The sequence below is a fragment of the Cynocephalus volans genome, chromosome 1 (genome assembly GCF_027409185.1).
Source record: "Cynocephalus volans isolate mCynVol1 chromosome 1, mCynVol1.pri, whole genome shotgun sequence".
Classification (NCBI taxonomy): domain Eukaryota; kingdom Metazoa; phylum Chordata; class Mammalia; order Dermoptera; family Cynocephalidae; genus Cynocephalus; species Cynocephalus volans.
In genome coordinates, this window is record NC_084460.1 from 117,399,683 (window position 1) to 117,417,681 (window position 17,999).

Below are 17,999 nucleotides of genomic sequence, written 5' to 3' on the forward strand. Positions count from 1 at the left end.
TAGAAAGGCTCTGTTATATTGAGAAAGCACAATTCCCTCCCAGGGGACAGAGCTGTTTTTGAGGGTTCTGTTTGTGAAAGGAGAGAGGACTGGCTGGTAGAATCTACTCCTGGCACCCAATTGGAGAATTGAAAATCTCATTGTAGTCACCAAGGATCATGAGAAACAAAAATTCTATTAGGAGTAAGTAGCCCTCTTATTCTAACAGGATTTGGTAATTTAATAAGCAGAGCTCTTTCCTCCTTGTGGTATGCATCAGTAGCCCTAGCATCTGCTGGTAAGTGATGCATGACAGAGCTAGAAATGTGCATGGACTGCTGGGACTAGGAGCCACGTCTGACACACGGCAATCTACTCAGGGCTTGGGCAGGCAGGAGGCCGCTGGGACCAAGGTGCTCTGTACTCTCTGCACCAGGCATTTTGCTCTTGGCCACATCTGGATCTGGCTTTACCATTAGCTAGGGCCTCTTTTGATCCTGTTGGCTCATCCCTTCTTCTAACTCCCAGTGTCCCTGGGACCAACTCCCCACTGCCAGCTTGGACATAACCTAACTCAAACAGCTTTGACTAGCCACCATTTTGGTGGCCCTGGAGCTTGGCACTTGTTCCTTCTGCTCTCTGGGTGTTCAGTGGCAGCAGTAAAGTCCTTGTTTCTAACCCCAGGGAGAGTGTCCCTTCTGACAGCCTCCTTTTCTGCCCTCCTCTTCATCTCTCTCCCCCATCCTGCCTCCTGTTAACATATCATTCCTTCTGGCTTCTCCTACTGCCCAGCTCCCTGCCCAGTCCTGCTTCATTTCTCCTCCCTTCCAAAAACCTAGCTCAAACCTTAAGGTACCTGAAAGAAAAGAAAGTCCAAACTTAAAGAGAAAAACAAACCAAGCCATCATCAACATCAGCCAGCACCAATCCTGCAATTCCAGAGCATGTTCTGGCCCTGCCCCCCCCACTTACAGATGAATAAACCGAGGCACAGAGGGGTGCTGTGTCCTGCCCAAGGTCACACAGGGACCAAGACTCAGGGGTCCAAACTCCTAAACCAATCTCTTCATATGCCTCTGGTTTTTGTGGCTTATAACCATTTTTTAGTCTTTGGGTGGTAGGAACTGGCAGTTGATTTTTTTCTTTGTTCCCTCCATTTTTTGTATCCCCACATTTCAAACATGGTGGGTGTTTGATGACAAATATTTGTGATGCCGTTCATTAACACCACATTCTCTTCCCCCAAGTGTGTGTGAGTATGTACCAATGCATGATGCTGGAGGTGGAGAAGTCAAGAGTCTCTCTTTCTGGGGGGAATGCTGCTGACGGGTGGGGTGGCAGCCCCCAGAAGAACTTGTTCGCCTCTTGCTTCCACCCTTGAGAGATGGTCGGGCAAGACCCCACCCTAGAAGAGCAGGTCTAGTTTGAGTGTGTGGGAGATCTTTCCATTCCATCATGGTTGTTAATCATCTGTATCCTTCCTAGTTGACTGAATTTTCCAAGGATAGGAATGTGTCTTAGGCACTTCTGATTCACCACACTTAGCACAGGGCCTGGCACTTATTAGGTCCTCAGGAAATGCTGAGGAAGGGGTAAAGGAGTGATTCCACTGCAGGCTAAGGGAACAGGCTAAGACAAAGTTCAAGATCATTGCCCAGATGGAAGAACCAAGGTGTTAAGGATATAAGGAGGGAAGTTGGGATTCATTCAACTCCTCAACTCTGCATGAGGTAGACTCAATTCCTAATATTTTCCTTGGAACTTCCTTGACTTTCTAGGGATGGGTAGTTCTGGTTTGGAGAAATATGGTTTATTTGGAATTGGCTTTATTGAATTGGAGTCTCATCCCTACTCATCCCAGCCCCAAGGTTATTACCCAAATCCCTCTGATTTGTGCCAAATTGAGACCCAAATGATGGGGTGTGGCAGAAAGCCTGCAAGGGAGAGGCTTGGATACAGTCCCAGAAAGGACCTGGATCCCCTCTGCGTGGGAACCAGTGTAGCCCCATCCCCTCTCTGGCCTCAGGATCCTCACAGGCAAAATGGGTGGGCTGGACTTTTAGCACTAATGTTCTAAACTGAAGAAGCAAAGGTTAAGCTTGTGTGTTCCTGCCTTATGCTATCCCTTAGTGGGACAAGGCAGAAGAAACCTGTGGCCATGGACTACAAACTGTTCAGGGCTCTGAAGACCTATTCAACCTGGACCATCACCAAGGTCTGGTTTGGAAGTAAAATTTCCTTGAACGAGCCAGAGCAGGAATCACCTGTGAGGTATCCCTTTCACCACTTCTAAACTTAGAGGCCATGGTGGGTCCTGACATGGAGATTGTCACTGAATCTAAAGGCCAAGTTAGGGTCCAGAGAAGTGAAATGACTTGCCCAAGATCACTCAGCAAGTTGGGTCCAGGACTCAAGTCTCCTGACTCCAAGTCCTATGCTCTTTCCCTGTATCCTTTTGGTTGGGGATAAGTTAGTTTGGAAGCAACCCAGTGTCCAAGGAAACTTGGCAGAGCCCAGACATCTGATCAAAGACCATGAGGGCACCTGGCAGCAGGGTGTTTTGGTCTCTTGACAACAGAGAACAAGACCCATCGGAGGCAAGTCTGGGAGTAAGAGGAAGTTGATAACTTGGGGAATGCTTCCCCATCTCCTCTTGCAGTAGGCTTCTCCTGCTCCAGGACCCACCCCCATCCCAGATCCCTCCTCTAGGAGAATTTGTTCTCAGCTTCTGGTTGGGGATTTTCCCTCCCCTCTGTTTCAGGATTAGCCATTCATGTCTCAAGAGGCCACTGACTCACCCCAAGATCTACTCTCCCTATCCTGAGAGCCTGAGAGCCAAGCAGAGCCTCAGAACGCCTCAGATCCAGTTCCTTCATTTTACAGATTGGGAAACTGAGGCCCAGAGAAGAGAAAGGACTTGTGCACATGTCACAGGAAGTTTATAGCAGAGCCAGGATTAGAACCCAGGTTTTGATTTTTTTCCAGTCTCTTTCTAAGTGCAACACTGTCCTCTTTCAGAAATGCCTCAGCAGTAATGCAGGGAGCCCCACTACCTTGGGGATATGGACCAATTGTATGTGTGTGAAGCTCAGGGGTCTCCTTTTTCCCACACTGGTAATGTCCCCACTTTTGCCACCTCAAACTATTGTTTCTCAGCCTACTGTGGATATCCCAAACTCTTACCTAAATAACCTTTTCAGAGAATTGACTCTTGAATACTAAAAGTCTTTGAGATCTAAAAGGCTAAATATTATGGGCATTTCAGGCACCGTGACTGGAAGAGGCTAGAGTAAGTGGTAAGAAAGAGTTTGGTGCAGAGAGCATTTTTGTAACATTACAGATGCTCTCTTAGCACCATATGCCACATTCTTAAAGGCTCCACTCTTGCAACTGAACTACTGCACAGAGAAAGAGAAAGTGATGTTTCCAAGGTGACATGAGTTCAAGGAGAAAGTGTGGGTGGGGTTACTGGGTCCTGCATCAGCACACTCTCAGTTCTGTATTCCAGTTCAGGGCTTGCAGATGATTCCCAGGCACCATCTGCCAATCTACAAAACCATCAGCAGTTCCTTTCCACAGCTTTTGTCTGTCTCTTCCCCTGCAGAGAGACCTATTATAGTCTTTGCATGCCAATTTGCCCCTAAGGGCCCTGATCCCAGGGAAAACTGTTCACTGGTGCTCACCACCTGATTTCCAGTAGAGGGGCTCATCCCTTTAAAAGAGCAACATGTGATTAGGTGCTACGGTTTGTGCCTGGACCAAACCACACTGTCTAAAGGAGATGTACGGACACAACTTTCACTTGTAATTTCAGTTGTGTGGGGTGCATGGGGCTCTTCCTCTCATATCTGCAGCAGTTGTTGCAGATGAAGGAAGCTTGCAGAGTCCATGGCTGGCCAAATCCTTCAGTGTGAACATAGAGGTATTCACACTGATGAGATCAAAGCAGGTTTCAGTAGTATGCTATACACCTTCCACTACATTCTTCTAATCCAGGCCCTAGCAAGTGTCCAACGTTAACTAACAGAGGTGGTATTGGGGGTCTGGAGGGGGTATTCATGTGGGCGAATTATTCATGTGGGTAAGGTACAGCTGAAGGAGGAATGGACTTGAGACCCAGTTCTAGCCCTGGTGTTCTCACATTCTATCTCTTTGACCTTGGGCAAGTTTCCTTTCAGGATCAGTTCTTTCTGTGAAATAGAGATAGTAATACCTAACCAAACTCTCTCTCAGGTTGTGTTGTTTTGAGGCTCAAAATCTAAATACTGGATGATAAAGTGCTGTGTAAAGTGCAGTACAGGAAAGGAGTGGTAGCTTCTGCAATATTCAGATTGAAATAACAGTTGGGCTGAGTGAGCCTCAGTGGGGCTCTCCCACAGAGAGAATGTGCCCATGGGCAGGGACACTTTCCATGAAACATATTCCAGGGACAAGGAGGGAAAACATGCAAAAAACAAGGAAGTCATCTATTAAGAGTAGGAAATAGTAGGTGGGCATTTAAATGGCATGCTTTATGTGGAAAGATTATGGCTGCTTAATTTTCCGTTTGGAGTGCTAAGTATCTACATGAGCTATGTGGCTGCCTCCAGCCCAGTCTTCTCCTTCAGTTGTGGCAGGAGAGCATGGCAGCTACCCTGTACTCTCTGGCTGGATTTTTATTTATTCCACATAATGGGATTCGTTTTGTCAGCCTTTGATTATCAGCCCAGATCAATATTACTAGTATGCTTAATGTCCTATACTCACACACATGCACACACACATGCTACCTCCCAAAACTTTTCAGAAATATTTGCAATTGTAATTTCATTTACCTCTCAAATAGATGATCCTGAAGTGGACACAGATCCTCTTAAGGTAATTCTCTGGGCTGATCATTTTCTAGAAATGTAAAGGTTTTGAGGCTTTTTCTTAAAGTTCATGGAAAAATAAAATGAAAAGATAATTCAAATCTTTCCAATCTTTCCACAAACTTTTTGAAGTGCCCTCATATGTAGATATAGGTCACACAGGCACACTTAGGATCCTCTTGTTCTGGTAGAATGGTGGTGTGTGTGTGTGTGTGTGTGTGTGTGTGTGTGTGTGTGTGTGTGTGTGTGTGTGTTTATGTGTGTTCCTGTGGGCATGCCTGGGAATGTTCTCAAGGGTGAATATGAGCTGTACTGTAAACTCAAGCTGTTGTGGTTGGCATTAGCATGAAATGATCAGTGAAAACTCATAGCACACTGAGAGATCTATGCTGATCCTTCCAGGTTTCCGCCAAGAAAAACTTCAAATTGCATCACCCTTTCTTTCCATTGTGCTCTGAGTTTTCTTCTTTTTTTGTGTACTTAATCTTAAAGGCTCCAGCTCCTTAGAATAATTTGAACTGCCAGTTCCCTTTGGGAATGCTCTGCATTACAGCAGACCATGAGCCAAAGAGGCCTACTGCTAGGATGACCATAGATTCCAGTTTGCTCAGGACAGGGCTGGCTTATCCTGATATCCTCACATAACTATAGCAGAGCCACCTTTCACTCTCAGATGTGTCCTAGTTTGGATGATAAATGATATAGTTGCCCACCTATAACCTAGGCAATTTTGACCTTAATCTGTGCATGTCTTCATTCATTCATTTCTGTTCTCTACTTCACTGAAGACACATTTACAATGCATCTCCTGTATGACAAGCACTCTGCTGGTTGTGGAATGAGATGGGAGAGAGTGGGGTGGGGATGGAATCAGGGAATGAAGTGGGATGGACCTAGGGAGACAAGAAGAAGTCCTTGCTGTCATGGAACTTGCAACCCAGTGGAAAATGCCAAAACATGTAATGCCAATCCAACATAAAAAGAGGTATGGTCAGTTTACATGTAAAGTATTGAGGGAACACAAAGGAGGGGCAGCCAACCCACCCACAGGAGGGAGGGGTGATGACATAGGGCTCCACAAAAGAGATGACTATCCTCTTCAATGTCATAGTGGGTCCCCTCAAAGTCTCTGACTGGAGTCATAAAACTGCTTGACCTAGGTTCTAGAGGAAGCATAATTCTCCAGAGATTTTTTTTTTTGGGGGGGGGGGTTGAAAATCTCCTGCCTGCAGCCTCTCTCCACCCCTGTATTTCTAAAGGCCATTTCAGAAGAACATTCAAGTTTTCTTTCTCATTGGTCCATTTCTTGATCTGTGAACTTGCCAACCAGGAAGAATAGAATGTGGTGGGTATGATTGAATAGGGTAAAGAATACTGGATGCTTTAATGAATCCCATACCTTTATTGGCTTGACATAATAGAAGTTTATTTCTCACTTATGCAATATTTAGTATGAATACACCTGGTTGTCAGGCAGTCACTCAGAGACCCAGGCTCCTTCTATATTGTGGCTCCACCACCTCCTAGGATAAGGGTCATAGGCAAAATTGGGCCTGCAGCTGTTTTTGTATCTGAAGTTTTATGAGAACACAATCACACTCATTCATTTCATATTACTGTGGCTGCTTTTGCACCACATTAGCAGCACTGAGTAGTTGCAACAAAGACTGTACAGCCCACAAGCCTAAAATGTTTACTATCTGGTCCTTTACAGAAAAAGTTTGCTGATCTCTCTTCTAAGGTCTTGGAATTCTCTCTGGGTCATCTGTATCTGGCCAGAAAATATCCTCCAGTGGACAAAGAGTGTACATAATCCTTTAGGAGGTTTTATGGGCCAGGTCCAGAAGTGAAGCACACAACTTTCATCCATGTTTCATTGGCCAGAACTCAGTTCATGGCTTTGTGTCACTGCAAGGGAAGTTGAGAGAGGGAATTTAGCAGTGTGCTCAGAACAAAGGAGAAATGGGCTTGGAAAAGAGACTTTTGTAACATGGTGGAGGGAGCACACCCCGTCATTACAAGTCTGCTCATACACTGGAGACTCAAATATTGATAACTACACCTTCAATGGGCCCAGAAAAAGTGCCCACTCTTTTGTCCTCTCTTCATTTTATGACCACAATCCCAAGTTTATATGAGCTAAGACTTTGGGAGGATCATTGGGAACTCAGTTATTTATGAGTTTGTGAAGGTGTGAACCATTCAGTTTGCACTTGGTCCTAAGGGCTGCTTTGAATAGCTCAAGGCCCAGAGCCCAAGCAACTTCTCAGAAACAGACACCGAAAACATTAGCTCAAGACGAGAAGGAATGTTTGAGGTGATAGTCCCTCAGTTCCTGTGGTCCTTGGGAGCAGATTTCTCTTTCTCCTGGGATAGCCCAGCCCCTGAAAGGGCAGCTCTGATTCTTGGAAAGTTCTGAGATTTGTCTGTCTGTAACCTGCTATTCTGGTCCTCCCTCTGCCCTGTGAGGCTATGCAGCATGAGTCAGCTCGTTCTTCTCTATCATGCAGGGCAGATTGGAAGCCTTGCCATGAGAGTCCTTCTGCTCCACTTCCTTGGTCAGTTCCAGTCACCTGAGGGAGGTGTCTGTGTTCTTTTGTCCCACAGAGGCCTCAGCTGCCTCCCACCAGGGAGCCCAGACACCTGAGAGGGAAGGCTCTGCTTTCTAGATGCAGGGGGACCTGGATAGATGTGTGAGTGGTCACTATGCACTCTGGGAAGGCCCTGAGTGAATCTATCCTGTGCCACGGCCCCAGTGAGACAGAGATCCCACTGTCCCCTGTCAGAAACACCTCTACTAACTAGCTAAATCTTAATACTGGCCTGGAGAGTGGGCAGTATGTAGCACTTTTACTTTATGTTTTATACTATACTTTACTGGTTGGATTTTTTTTTATTAGCATGTTACATTTATAATAAACTAATCTAATTTTAAAAATAAAGTAAATGTAGAATGCATTTTAGAAAAAAATTTTTCTTTTTCTTTTCTTTTTTCAGCATATGTCACACTTGGGAACATTTTAGAAAAATTTTTCTTTTTCTTTTCTTTTTTCAGCATATGTCACACTTGGGAACATTTTAGAAATATTTTGATTCAAAATGGTATTTTTAGAAAGGCTTATGGTACCTAACAGGATTATCTGGCAAATTTACTGGTATGGGTTTTAATGGAATGCAGCATTACTTTATCATAATTATTATCCTTTGATAACTTCAGTGATACCCTGTAAATAGTTGAAATAAATGTATTATTATTATTAAGAAAAAGAAGAAAAGAAGAAAGGAAGAGGGAAAAGAAAAAAGAAAGCAAAGGAAACAAGTCCCATCTCTCTGGAGGCTAATCACCCCCTGGAGCAGGAACACAGCGTTCAGACGCAGAGGCCTGGGCTCGTGCCCTGTTCCACAGGCTCCTGTGTCACACTGTACAAGGTGGTACAAGTCTCTGAGTTATGGTGCCCTCATTTGTAAATAGAGATAATTACGCTACCTTATGGCATTGCACAATTCGGAAGAAATCATGAACAGAAACCACTTTTTATGAAAAGTGTGTCACAAATGTGAGAAATTTTCATTGCTGTTTTCCTGGAGGAACCTGGAGGCCAGCCTGGGTTGCGTCTCAGCAGGGCTGGGGTGCATGCCAGAGGTAGACTCTGGTCACAGGGCAGCTGAGCCTGCCATCTCTTCTCTAATTGCTTCCTGGGATTCCTGCTTTCCCCAAAACATCTTAAGCGTGGAGACCCAGTGTTTCCTCAGGACCTGCATAACTAAAGGTCAGACCGTGGGCTGGGGTGACTCCACCAAGGGACTGCCATCCTGGAAGGCAGTGTCTGGCCAGTGATTCCTCTGGTACCCCATGTCTCTGTCCTGAGGAAGTCACCCTTCTGTGTATGTGGCATCTTTAACTCATAAAGGTTGCTCTCAGGCATTTTCTTTCCTGATGGTCATCACCACTCAGTGAGGCAAGCAGAGCAGCATTAATAACTCAATTTTCAGATGAGAGGCCTGGGGATTAAAGAGTAGAATGGAGTAGAAAGGAAGGCAACTGACAAGCATTTAACACCTACTGTATGCAAGCAAAGTGCTGGGGACTTCAAGTGTGGGTATCTCATGGTGGTAGAGTAAGTAACAGGCAGATCTGGGACTGGAGTCTAGGTAGGTCTTCTGATTCTGAGTGTCCATAGGCACAGAATGGCACAGGGCAGAGGGATTATGGCTAAGGGGTACTGAGGGATGGGTGTGTAGACAGGCAGAAGAATAAGAGGGAGGGGCAGGGGGAGTCGGGAGGGGATGTTGGCAGCTGCCAAGAATGATGCAGTGGGTGGGGTTGGAGCCATAGCTCCCATTATGTGGCTGTCATCAAAGTGCCCAAATAAATAAAGGTTTGCAATTACAGGGAGACATGGGTTTGGGAATCTCCCAGCAGCAGGACCCAGATGTTAATTAAGCCTAAGATAGGTCATTATCTCTTTCCATTGGATTGAACAGAGGGAAATTGATGCAGATGGCAGGTTAAAGACTTGCCCATATGGCTGTTATGTGTTATTATTTTTGGTTTTTAAGAGGCACCTAACCTGGACTTTGGGGCACGCCAAGGGGAAGGAGGCCACGTTTAAGTGCTAGTCACTGAGGAGGTTTCCCACTCCTCCCTCACAGGTAAAGAAGGGCCTGACTAGGCACTCAGCATTTGCCCCATGGCTGTTCTGGAGCCACTCAACTTGTGTTCCCACACTGGGGCCACTGCAGAGTCAGAGAACAGAGTGTGAGGTGCAGAGCTCAGGAACCCTGCAGGCTGTTCTACCTAGAGCATCTCAGTGGGAGATAGTGAAATATTTAACAACAGCATAGCAGGGACACCCACTGGTCTGAATGGACATTGGCCATAGCACTGGCCTGCCATATGTCCTGGGGCCCCTTGGTCAGCCAGGTGTTAACGCTTTGACTGTTGGATCTTGGACCGGTGTGTATATGTGGGGAGGCCTGGGTCAGTCACTATTTACCAACAGGTATGGAAGTAATTCAATGCTTTACCAATTAGTGTGGCTATATTAGCAGAATATCAGTCATGAGAAAATTACTTTTTTTATCCATAAATTAATTTACAATAACAATAATGTATTATTATTATTATTAATGTTACCTAACCTCTTCATAAAAGCACCATTGGGCTTTGCTTTCATACCTGTTTTCCAATGGGTTGCCTTTCAGATACAAAGAGGATCTTCCTGATTTGCTGGTCAGTAGACTGGGGGCCTTGGCTAACTCTCACATTTGGAGTGGTGGGGAGAAGTAAGTCATTCTTTCTTACTCAGTATCTTCCATCAGCAGGGGTTTTTACATTGTTGCAGGATAGATGGTCACCTGTGGATAAGCCATCTGGCCATCTGCTTCTGTGCACCTGTATAGATCAAGTGAGTGAGTTGCTTAGGATTCAACTTGTTATTCTAAACATCAGATGGAATGACTGAAACAGGAACTACACTTCCAATATTATCTGTGAAAGCTTTTCTGCTAATTGGTCTGTCTCTACATCTCTGCTTTCCATGAAGCAAAATTAAAGGGGTGTCCATTCTTTGGTTGGCAGCTTAGGGTAGTGCTTGACAATCATTTTCAGGCAAGAGCATAGAGTGACTTGGACTCCTCACACTGTTCCTGGCTTCAGTCACTCCAGGTGTACCAACTCTCAAGGACACAATAGAGATATCCTAATTAGACTTATATTATGCTTGCAGACAAGGGGATGAAGGCTGCTGAACAGAATGTGGCCATGATCTTGAAGATCAAAGTGAGACCTGGTTTACTTCTGAATCTTGACCTTGTCTTTGAAGAGCTGAGTAATAATAATAACAAAGACGGAAAGAAGAGGCTTTGAAATACTGTCGTGCCCTAGTTACTCTACCTGGGGAAGTGAGCAGGCATGGGCTACTTTAATTCTCTTCAGCGCATCTGTTAAAAGCTTGACTGAACATTCAGGACAAGACTTAGAATAAATAGGTGCGTCTGGATTTAAATGGCCAGTCCTTTGTGTAGATCTTGGGGAATAACAAGCAGTCATGAAAACTATTGATACAGGCCTGGCCTGCAGTGTCTGCTTATAGCTCACTCAGTAGATGTTGTCTGATTTCTGAGTTTTCTCAGATATGGGAAGAGTCCCCATTTAGGAGCACCTGCCTTTCATATATTATGCTTTTCTCCTAAATTAACATTCACCATGATGTCTACAATCATGTTAAAAATCTACTTAAATCACCCAGAAACATTTATAAAATGCTTTAAATACATTAATTAAATTTCACAAATAATAACTAATATGTTATAGTTATAGCTGACAATGGTATTTTGATATCCATTATCTTATTTGATCTTTTTTATTTCTCTTTCTTTTTTTCAATTTTCCTGATTTTTCATTTGATCTTAAACAGCCCTCTAAGAGGTGTAGAGAATATTACTCTTATTTTATGGATGAGAAAATTAATGGACAAAGAGGGGGAATTGGCTTAGAATATACTGTCAGAGATAATAGTGATCATCTGATCACAAATGTTCTTTTTCAGATGGAAAAACCAGACCGAACAAAGAGACTTGCCCAGGCCTCTTAGCAGTTGTAACAGAGCTAACATGTCAAGTGCGTTTTCCTGCAATGATTTTAAGGAAGCTACCTAAAATCCAAGACACTCTTCATTTGATCAGTGACTTAAGTTTGAATGTTCCTGGGAAAAGGGAACCAACTGCTCTCTACCCTTGGGGTTAGGGCTTGGATCAGAGCCTTTAACATGTGATCAGGGGGTTGTTTTGAGCCCATAATTATCCAATTCAAAGCAATGTAAAAGACACAGAACCTAAGGGTGGGCTTTTAACTATCGAGAGTGTGGCATTAAGTCCTTTGAGAGGGATAGAGAAAACAGATGGAGAGGTAGTGGTGGTCCTGGGAGCCTCAGGCACTACAGAGGGTTCTGGAAGGGATACTATCCTTGGTCTCCTCCTTCCATAACCCCCTCCCCATACCCTGTCCCCATCTCTGCCAGGAAGCTTCCTGGGCTTTGGGGTGGGAGACGTCCATGGTGCTGCCCCATTCCTGCTGCCTCACCCACTGACCTCTTCTGGAACCTCCCCCCACACCCACTCCAGGCCTAGATAGGCTCTCTCATGGTCAGGACATGGTGCCAGGCACTGAAGAAATAGGAGAGTTGCATGGAGTCCTGTCCTCAAGGAGCTTGTGGCTTCAGGAGGAGAGAGAAGGTCAGAGGTGCACACAACCAACCATGATTCTGCATGATAAGTAAGTTCTCAATAAACCGCCATGAGAATGTGGAGACAAGAGGGGCTAGGGCAGGGGGTACATAGCAGGAAGAGGCTGATGTGATGAACCCGGAGGGAGGAATGGGATTTGTGACTGGGGAGGTGGCATTTTAGGCTCCTCCTAAAATGTAGGAATCTCAGAGGGGCATCAACAGTAGCATGGGTCATCAGAGAAGTCCCTTGGGGTTAAGTGTGTGAAGGGTGTGTGTGTGTGTGTGTGTGTGTGTGTGTGTGTGTGGTGAGCTGTAGACAGGGTCAAAGCTGTAGAAAGGTCAAAGTTGTTGGATACACAACTTTCCATTGAAAACCATGGAACCATAGGTTTGAAGGGTTTTAAGAATGGATGGCATGGTACAATGAAATGAGGGTGTAGGAACTCACTGCGTGGAGAAGGAAGAGCAGTGAGGAGGATCTGGAGGCAGAGAGAACAAGGAAGAGTTTTCATAATAGTCCAGGCAAGAGATGAGGAAGGCTTGGGCTGAGGGAGAGATGCTAAGAAAGGGGAAGGGATATTTCAAAATAATCAAGAGGACAATCAGGGTGTGCTGGAGTGGCTGGTACAGGCTTGCGAGACTGACTGTACACATCTTTCCCCAATTCTGTATTCAGGGGTGTGATGCTGGCAGCATTAAATCAGCTATGGTAGAAGTATTAACACCACAGAAATCAAGGAAGTCTTTTTCTGCCCAGAGAGCTTGTTGTTAAACATTTACCAGCACACCTCTGCCAAGATACCTGAGGCTTCTCCTGATGTGGGAGAACTGGAGGGCAGCATCAGATGAAGTTGCTTGGAGAAGATGCAGAGGCACATGAGATGGGCCTTGAGAAAGGGATAAGTGTGGTAGGCGTGGGTAAAGGAAGGCACTTCTGGTGAACCAAACTGTGTGCAAAGGCCCACCTTCATGTGGGGTATCTTGGCATAGAGCAGGGAACAGAAGTGATGCTCATAACCATTTGTGGGCTGTTACCAGGATCCTAAGTTAGATCTTTACGAGTTGATAGATTAGATGCACAAATCAAATGCTTCTTAAATGGTTACAGGTACATGGTGCAAGTTTGCTATGATCTAGTGCCAGGAGTTCATCTTTACGCAGAGCATCCCTGAACCCAGTTGTATTGGTTAGTCACCTTAAGGATGACTCGGAGATTTAAAAGCTGTTTTATGTGGCTTAAAACAATAATAAACATTTCATATCTCAGAATTTCTGTGAGTCAGGAATTTAGGATGACTTAACCAGGTGGATTTGGCTCGGAGTCTCTTATGAAATTGCTGTCAAAAGGTCAGCTGTAGGGCCAGCCCGTGGCTCACTTGGGAGAGTGTGGTGCTCATAACACCAAGGCCATGGGTTTGGATCCCTATATAGGGATGGCCGGTTAGATCTCTTGGGAGAGCATGGTGCTGACAACACCAAGTCAAGGGTTAAGATCCCCTTACCGGTCATCTTTAAAAAAATAAAATAAAAAAAATAAGAGGTCAGCTGGGGCTGCAGTCATCTAACTGGGGCTGGAGGATCTGCTTCCAAGGGGGCTCACTCACACGGCTGGCAAATTAGGAGGCTTTAGTTGTTCACAGGGCTGCTTGAGTGTCCTCACAGCATTGCAGCTGACTTCCTCCTGAGTGAGTGACCAGGAGAGCTCAAGGTAGAAGCTGCAATGTCTTTTGTGATCTAGCTTCAGAAGTTACACATTGTCATTTGCACAATATCATAGTGGTTACACAAGTGAGTCCTATTCAGTGTGGGGGGAAATAACAGAAGAGGCAGGGATCATTGGGCACCATCTTGGATATTGGCTACCACGAAACCCAACACAGGTAATAAGTTAAAATCATGAGCCTCCTGAGGTCAGAGGACATGGTTCTGCCATTTGATAGATAGGGATTCTGTTAAAGGCTCAGTTTCCTCATCTGTCAAATGAAACTATAGCTGCTGTCCGCTTTGCCGTAATGGGTTGAGTTGAGGACCAAACTACAAAGAATGGTACAGATGTTAGTTACAACGATTATTCCTATACCACATGTGGTAAAAAAAAAAAAAAGAGAGAGAGAGAGAGAGAGAACGCTAAATTCTTGCTTATTGGCTGCTATTTGGCAAGGCATAAGGGACTTTTGTTCCTTCTGGAGAGGCAGCTGCAGTGTGGCGGAAGGACACGGGCTCCAAAGAGAGGCCCTTGGGCTCAAAGCTCAGCTCCACCACTCACCAGCAGTGGGCCTCGGGCCAGAGACTGAATCCCTCTGCGCCTCTGTTTCCTAACCTATCATCATGGAAATGATGACAGCACCACCTCGTAGGGTTGTTGTAAGAATTAAATTAGCCAACTCAGGTAAGACATTTAGAACAGTGACTCCTGACACTTAGTGACTGCTTGATGTAAATAATAGCTTTGCTACAGAGTGGCCACGAAGTCTGAAAACATAGATATTATATATCATGCATTATAATGTAATATCAATAGACTATTTATTATATATTCACCTGTGTTTCCAGACTTAGTGGCCAGCGTGTATTATTCCTTTGTTTTTGAATGTCCACACAACTTACTGTGTTCTTTAGTTGTACCTGGATTCCAGTTGGTTTATCTGGGATGATTCTAATCTCTCATTAGAGAGAAGACCTTCATTACACTTATTAATGTCAGCCCAGCCTCTGAGACTCCCCAGATGTGAGATGCTGTTAATGCTGCTGTTGAGAGGTTACTCATCCCAGTGGGGCCTTTTATTACATGAGCACATAGGGCAGAATAGATGTACCTGTGCTATTAAGTTGGTTTTGCAAACTGCAGTGGCCAGTCACATGATGGCGTAAAGATATGCCTTACCCTGCTGGGGGAAGGGTATCAGACATCACATGAAAAAATTATGAACAATCTGTCAGGGGGCTGCAGGAAGGAATGCTCCTTAGAGGGAAGGTCTGGGGCTGCAGAGATGCACCTCATGTTAATAAGATACATAACTCTAAGCATACAAAACTCTGAGCCTAGAAACTGGTAGATTTGATGGTACTTAAATTATGTTATAAAATGGCTCTTTGCAAATAATTGACCAGTTTCTATAAATACCTGACTCCGTGATTTGTTTAAAAACATTTTTGTTGTGCTCACTTCTGCAGCACATATACTAAAATTGGAACGGTACAGAGAAGATTAGCACGGCCCCTGCCCAAGGATGACACGCAAATTCGCGAAACATTCCATATTTTTAAGGAAGGAAAGAAAGACCACAGTAGTGCGTTGGACTTGCAGAGGGAGAGAACATTACTTGGGTTACAAAGCGGAGTTGCAGACAGAGGGAAGGGGAAGGGAGAGGGAGGTTGGGGATAATTGGATGGGGGACACGGGATACAAATACAATTTGTAGTAATGGGTATGCTTCCAGTATGAATCCGGCCCTCACATCATGGGCAGGAGGGGAGACAATCAGCTTTGTATCTCATGAATATTCATAATCAATTAAAAAAATAAATAAAAAAGAAAAAAAATTTTGTTTTGTTTTCTTTTTTCAAGACTTTGACTCATCTTTCTGGAGAACATTTATCACCTAGAATAGCTTTCCCAAAATATGTCCTTAGAACACTAATCCCACAGAGGGTTACTGGGCATTACATTAAAAAAGGTTTTAGTAATCAAGTTAGCTTGAGAAACACTACATCTAACATAGGTAAACAGGTGTTTTTTCCAGGACTTTTCAGAGCCTTTAGTATGCTAATATGCCTTATGAATCTCTTTGAGAGTAATAAAATCTATAGCTTTCCCTATATTTATTTGGCCACAAACCCTGTTTTGGGTAGGACATATTTCAGAATAAGAATTCAGTGGAATCTATGTAGAGGAAAACATAGACCTAATAAGTGGAAACCTACTGTTTTGTCTGCCTAGCACAAGCACTTATTTCTGGTAACACCGTACTCCTGTTCTGAAAACTGCTCCTGGCCCCATTCATGTGATCCCAAAGGGAACTGGTGTTTTCTTATGTGTCCTACCCTTTGGCCACAAGTGCCCCACCTCTTAGTCATAGGAGTGAACACCAGACCTGCTCTGGGCACTGAGTCCCTTGTCTGGGATTTTTGGACTTGAGATCAATAATTCTTTCTCTGGTTGCTGAGGCTGTAAGACACAAAACATAAAGAGCTGTTGTTATGTTTTCTACTATCCAGAGAAAGCCATTCTGCAGTGAGGTTTAAGAGTACCAACAGGCAGAGAGAAAAACACATGGCAGATGGGGAGCAGATGTAGTTGATGACCTGGTTCTAGCTGTATTGGACACCTAATTCCATTCTCACCTTCATGCAGTTTGGATAATCTAGGACAGTGCTACTCAAAGTGGGGCCTACGGATCAGGGCTGTTTCCCAAACTGAGTTACTTAGACTATAGGGAAGTAAATTCAGAAACTGGGTGTTTAGTAATTTTTATAACTGATATTGTGGGAACATCATGTGACATTTCATTTTTCTGATATTTATATTTATTTACTTTACCAAAGTATTGATCTATGACAAATTTGAATAATAACACTGAAAACCTGGTCCTTTGGCATACAGTTATGAGAAATGATGTTCTATGAGATACTCCAGCAGGGCTGCTGCATACAGTTGTGTTGGCAGTACACTGCACAACTCTAGGAGGTGCCATTTACATAGATGACAAAGTAAATAATTCTCCTACCTGAATTGTGCAGTGTGCAACCTGCCCAACATTAGACAGCCCTTTGACCCCAGTATCCTTCCAACAAATTCCTTTTTGTTTTGCTTAAATTAGCCAGAGTCTTTTTTGTAGTTGCTGCTGCTTTCAACATAAGGAAACTTAAATAGTACGTCTTTACGGTCCCAGTGGCCTATTTCGACTGTCTTTATTATAAGAGACCTGGTTGTGGTGTCTGACTTTCCCACAGTATGCTTCATCCATTTTGCTGTCTTGTTAGTTCTCATAGAAGGAAGCAGCTTAATGCAAACTACTTGGGAGGATGCCAGACATTCTTTTCCACCAAACCCGAGACTTTGTGGCTGGGTACTCCAGCATTTAAAGGTTCCCTTTCCACATAAAGAGAGCCCCAGCATAAAGAGATATCACAATTGGCCGATTGGGTGGAGGTAGGGCAGCTGGGCATTCTGTATAGTTTGCCAGTGAGATTGTAACATGGTCATCTTTCTAGAACACAGGTTAGTCATATGTATCAAATGATTTTAAAATGCCCTTTGACCTGAGATTTATACTTCTAGGATCCTTTCTTAAGGACCTGAAAGGCCACCAAAGATTTATACCCACTGTAGTTTAATTGTATAAATAAAAAATAGGAATAATCTGAATGTCCAGTATATAGAAATAATTAAGTAGATAATAGAAAATTAAGTGAAAGAATGATTTGAATTCGTTAAAACTATGTTTATATTGTTTTTAATAATATGGAAAAATATATACATATTAGGTTAAACCATCAGTATACAATAGAGCACATATGTAAGGGAAAAGCACTAAGGAAAAAGACTACAGAGAACTAAGCTAAAAGGCCAATAGTGAATATCTCTGAGCAGTGATATTCTGAGAAATTAACATAAATTAAAAATATTTTTCTAAAACTTTAATAATTTATATGAAGAGCACATATTACTTCAATAATTGGGAAAAACGAAGTTAAATATTTTTAAAAAGAAAAAATAAAAATAGGGCAGCTGTCCAAGTTGGGCCCCAAAACATAGCTGGTGGGGTTACCCCAGGCTTAGGTCTAAGTGCAGCTCCTTGAGGGGATGTGGGCCAGAGGCCCAGACTCAAGCTGACAAGCACACACAGAGCCCAACTCAGAGTGGGCACTGAGATGTCACGTGCCTGTGTTATCAGCTTCTGTTTCAGTGGTAGCATTTTCTGATCACATTCTGGGTTTC

At 43.9% G+C, this 17,999-nt stretch overlaps 1 non-coding gene across 1 annotated transcript; it reads left to right on the top strand.

Moving 5' to 3' along the window:
• The first annotated feature begins 15,216 nt into the window (after positions 1-15,216).
• LOC134365082 (U6 spliceosomal RNA) lies at positions 15,217-15,323 on the top strand. Its single transcript, XR_010021926.1, has one exon. It is a non-coding gene; the product is annotated as a U6 spliceosomal RNA (small nuclear RNA).
• Positions 15,324-17,999: the final 2,676 nt, after the last annotated feature.